This window comes from Nicotiana attenuata, unplaced genomic scaffold, assembly GCF_001879085.1.
Source record: "Nicotiana attenuata strain UT unplaced genomic scaffold, NIATTr2, whole genome shotgun sequence".
Taxonomy (NCBI): domain Eukaryota; kingdom Viridiplantae; phylum Streptophyta; class Magnoliopsida; order Solanales; family Solanaceae; genus Nicotiana; species Nicotiana attenuata.
Genome location: NW_017671132.1, coordinates 344,793 through 350,212, shown reverse-complemented (window position 1 = coordinate 350,212; position 5,420 = coordinate 344,793). Strand labels below are relative to the sequence as shown.

General features: G+C 39.9%; 1 long non-coding RNA gene across 1 annotated transcript; it reads right to left on the bottom strand.

Annotated features, from left to right (window-relative positions):
• Positions 1 to 1,939: 1,939 nt before the first annotated feature.
• Positions 1,940 to 3,400, bottom strand: LOC109206148. The gene is made up of 2 exons (XR_002064795.1): positions 3,269 to 3,400; positions 1,940 to 2,344 (listed from the first exon to the last, which is right to left on the bottom strand). It is a non-coding gene; the product is annotated as an uncharacterized LOC109206148 (long non-coding RNA).
• Between the last annotated feature and the right edge of the window lie 2,020 nt (positions 3,401 to 5,420).

Sequence of the window (5,420 nt, the reverse complement as noted above, 5' to 3'; positions counted from 1 at the left end):
CGAGGTCGAGTTCATTAGCCGCCACTGCAGGGTAGTTGGGACGGGGTTATTACCGCCGTGGTCGAGTGGTCAGATTTTGACCAATACACATATCAGGATAAACTAATGGTACAAAAATTATTTACTTAATCACTTGTCAGTATAAATAAGTTAATCCTAACTTTAAAACATAAATTTTTTATATAGCTTTATTCCACTAAATTTACATAACATTAATGCTTTTTGTGGTAAGGAGTGGCTATCATGTAAGGACTTATTGACCATTCATTTAAGTCTCTTTCAAATTGAGAATAAGTGTGTATATATATATATATATATATATATATATATATATATATATATACACACACACCATTTGCCTCGAGAGGTTGCTTCGAGTGTGGAGATTTGGGTCATATCAAGAGGTTTTGTCCCCGTCTTACGGGAGGATCATCCCACTAGAGGANTAAAGGTTCTCTAGAAGAATCAGGAGTTTCTTTACCTTTAGAAGAAGGAGTTTTCAGAATAGAACTCCTAGAAGAAGAACCAGAAGAGCCGCCTCGAGTAGATTCTAACCCTGTACGAAGTCTACCTCCTCTGTCTCTTCTATGTCTAACAGGAGCATTGGGGAATTTGTCTAAAATAGGAACTCTTTTAGGGTTAGGGTTTGGAGACGCCATTGTTGAGCAAAGATGCATCGAAGGAGAGCAAAAGTAAGGAAGAAAAACGTTTGCTAAAGATTTATGGAGAAGAGGACAAAGGAAGAAAAGGTTAAGTATGTATATGATGGCAACCGTCAAACTTAGAAGAGTAATGATGGAAAGCCTATAATAAAGGCAACTATCACTTCGTGAATAGTGGGATTAACGAAGCTTTGAAAAAGGGTGCAAAATGGCAGAATCAATCAAAAGGTGACGCATGGATAAAACATTAAATGGAAAAGACAATTGAGACGACAATATTGTCATACGCATTGATTATGGCAAAAATTCCTTTTTTACGAAGGTCCACTTCCCAATTATTTAATTGATAAATAAATGGAAAGTGGAGGGACTATCTGTATTGGGAAAAAAGTTGAATTTATATTGAAGATGACGTGGCGTGACACGTGGACTGGACAAGTGGTCAAAGCGTAACAATTGGGAAAAAGGTACGGTAAATGACAGGTACGGGAAGAAGAAGTGAAATAGGCACGAGAAGCAGTTTAGACACGAGTCTCGTACCAATTCGAAGTCATTTAAAGCCAGTGGGTCGAAAGGCATTGAAGACATGAATCTGAAGACAAAAAGGAGTCCAAATTCAGTATTAAATACCTGATACGTTAGAAAATTGGTATTTAATAGGAATGATTGTGTAAAGGCTCATTTAATGTCATTTATTGTCCATAATTGTCTCATTAAAGCTTAGGTTTATTTCCTTTACCTAGAATCAACTATAAAAGGAGGAAGTTGTATTGAGAAAAGGATATCTTTTACATCATTCTGAAATAAGAAATTTTGTTTACTGCTTTATTATTATTCTCAGAAAGCCTATTATTATTTTGGTCTCTTGATTATTAGTAACTCGATTTTTCATCTCAAATTCTAGTTTTATCCAAAATATTATTTCTTTGGTGAAACAGTATGCTTGAATGTTCAGTCTGCAAACAGAAATTGAAAACAAAGGAAGACGGGCATTTTTTTGCACCAATTGTAAACGTCGGACAACATTAGTTCCCATAAATTTATTGATCAAGTCATATAGAATGAGAAAGAGAAATAGGCCGAAGTCTTGCACACCTTACCCCTTATAACGAATTCAAGTTTCACTCGTATCAATTCCAGAAATTTCAGAATTGCTACAAACTTTTTATATCTAACCATTTGTTTATTGGATAATTGATAACAAACGTATGAACTTAGCCATCAATGGAGCTATTATCTTATTTAGTGTGTCCAGTAAATCTTTGAGGGAGCTGATCCAACTGAAAACAGTTCTTGCTTTTTAAATATTGATGAAGTACAATATTAGAAGATAGTGCTAAATCTCAAAGACTTCAACATGCGCAAGTGGATGTCTTTTCTCACAAGGGCAATTTTCCAATCGTACTGATCAGATAAACAATATAATAGTGCCTTATACTCTACAAGAAAATGCAATTTACACAATCAAATACCAATACTGAGAGTGTTAGAGGGCTAAAGAGCCCACATAGGAAAAGGAGAAGACATGCAAATAGAGAAGTTTTCGCAGATCCTCAATATCTTCAGTCACGACATTCATAACCATCACCTGTATGGTTTCATAACATCACAAAATTCATTCTCCTTGAATTCAATGAATTATTGAACTCTTCTATGGTTTTTAGCACGTTTCTTGTTGTTTTCTGCAACAAAAAAAGGAAAATAAAATCTGTACATCAAGTGCTACCAGCTAAATTAGCAACTTTAGAAAACTAATCATCTAATACAATGATGAAGCTTTACTTTAATTCAACTGAAAGCTACATAAACATGGCATTTGGGCGCCAAAATAGGAGAGCCCCCAACCTCAACATACAAATGCAATAAATTTGGCATCCTCTACCCAAAATATAAATATCTATTTAGTAACACCAACAAAGATTCACATATCATATAAATTTAGAGTAAATATATCACGTTTCTGAAATTGAAAGTAGTTTTTAGTTGTCAACAGTTTCAAAATTTTCATCCGATTAGTTTTCTTTCTATAGAAAGTTAAAATCATATATTATCTCCAATATACACAATCCCAAATTATTCAAATCATGCTTCAGGTGCTTTCCAAATCTTTGCCATTCTTTTTCAATATAGAGACTGCAATTACTATATCACATGCTATTGATAAGCATGCATATTCATAAATAAGGTAGAGATAACAGAGAAAAATTGTCAAACACTAAAAGATCAATGCATTAGCTATGAATATATCATCATATCAAACATAAATAATCAGAATTAGCACAATTTACAGTACCTTTCAAAACAGAGGTGCATCCAAATATGATCGATAAGATTCGAAATGAATAAAGTAAGTAAATGCATAATCAACAAAAGCTAATACAACATGACTATTTCAAAACTGACATCTTCAAAATGGTAAAAGAAATTTGATGCGCTACCATCCAAAAGAGAACAATCGACTCGGGAATATCAATCTATACCTAATAGGAAGAACATAAAGGATAAAATGAAAGCCAATAGTGTTTGACTTAAAAATTATCGAACGATTTTTAAGCAAATCAATTAGTATACAAGGAGGGTAAATCATAGTCAATCATAGTTGATACCAGATCGAAAGACAGAAGAGTAAAGCGAAAGCCTTCGTAGAGATAAAAATTGGGAGATTTTTATTTCTACATCGGAGTTTATCCTGTCTCCCCTTGGAGGATCCAAGAAATTACAATTTTTGTTATTTTTTCTGAGAATAGTCGAGAAATGAATCCTCCTCCCTTTTTCTCCCTTCCCGCTCCCCTTATATAGCGGAGGGGCTCTGTTTTTACTACCATAAAGATAAAGATAAAATAAATACTATAGAGGGACCGACGTGGTTGTGAGGTCGTCCTTTGTACAGTTCTTGAGTCGTCCTTTTCAGCCGGACTTGTGTGTATACGGTCGGTCGTGCTTACTTGGGGACGTGATCATTCAATTCGACCCCATACAATTACCGCCGTGACCGAGTGGTCAGATTTTGACCAATACAGTCAGTCCCTCCGTCTGTCGGGGTCGTATCCTACCGATCTCGACGGACGGATCATGTTTGTGACGTACCCATATTGAATTCGATGTGCGTATTATTCCTTATTTCATGTCGCGAGTTTTCGGAACGGCCCGGAGGGATCTCTCTGATACCCTCGTACCGTTGCGACGATATCGAAGCTGAAGTGACGGTTGACAAATGGAGCAGCACTTCGTGTAAGTAGTTATAATAGCGCGTGTTCCCGAGAAGTTGAAACGTTTCACGCCTGGTCAGATCCTAGTGGCGGCTGTTGGTTTTCATGCTCAGAGAATTCGTGTCCTATAAATTGGATGAGCCTTGTCATTTTTCTCTCGCATTTCTTCGCTTGTCTTCGAGAGGGTTTCCTGGGTCTCTCTCCTTTGGTCAATTTAAGCTTTTTCTTTGCCTCTTCTCTCGCAGCACTCCTCCAATCTCCAATAGAGTTCTCTCCTCTTCTTCTGGCTTAACGATGGCGGGAACTTCCTCTCACGATAATCTTTCAGCTATCCCGCCGGCGACTGGGGATCACGCTCCGGCGGACGGGGATTCAGACTTGATGGAAAGCGAGGAGGTCCCTTCAGTAGAGGAAATTTTATTCCGCTCGGGGAAGGTGGTAGAAGATTTCAGCGCCGATGGGAGCATGGAGCATGTAGATATTAAACCCCTTATGGGGGAGGTCGGGTTAAAGGAGTTGAGGGCGAGATGGGGCATTCCCAGTTACATCGAGATGGTACCGGCCACAAATGATGAAAGGGTCCAGATAAACCGTCCCGGGTTCTGCTCGTTCTACGCTTATCCCTTCCTTGTGGGGTACACACTTCCGCTTCCGATGTTGGTGGTCGACTTCTGTTGCTATTATGAGGTGTGCCCTGCCCAAATTTCTCCTTATTTGTACAAGCTTTTCCTTATGTTCATCAAGTACGCGGAACTGGCCGGTCGTGAGGTCACTCTGAGGACGTGCTCAACCTATTCGCTCCTCAACGGATTCGCGGCACAATGATCCACGCGCGTCCTCGGGGGTCAAAAGGTTTGGTGGTCAAGATGGATGACAGGACTAATCGCCATTTTTTTTTGATAATTTTTTCTATGTGCAGACAGAGCATCTTGTGGCAGACCCGACTGGGTTTTCGGTAGTGTGGAATTTTGCCCGTAAGCCTTCGTCCTTGACCAACAGAGTCTGTTTCGGCCTCTTCCTCCCTATATCTTGCGTTGCATATACTGATTTATCTCGATATTCTGCAGCCGAGAAGGCACCACCGCCTCCTTTTGGAGGGGATTCGGGAATGGGTCGAGGCCATCCTTCCTCATACAGCGGGAGTTCGTACGTGGGCGACGTTTCATCGGAGATTCGGACGCAGGCCCCTTACAGGTGAGATAATGTCCTTACCTTCTGACCTTTCTTCTGTATCGATCTTACTTTTCGAGCTTTGTTTGCTGTGACTAGGGAGGGTTCGCAGAGTCAGGGCCCCTCAGTTGGCGTTCCATCGCCCGGCTGCATCTGCTCGTATTAGTGTGGCACAATTGGCTCGTCCTTCATCAAGGGCGGCGTTTGTGGAGTCATTGGCCTTTACCACTCCCACCCAGACTATGTCTCGGGATGAGGGTCCATCTGGCGTCGTCCGTCCTCAAGCTGACTCGTCGTCGACCGGAGAGGAAGAAGGGCCGTTGAAGAGGCGGAGAGTTGGTTTCGAGATGGATCCTCCGACAGTGATCAACTTGGATTC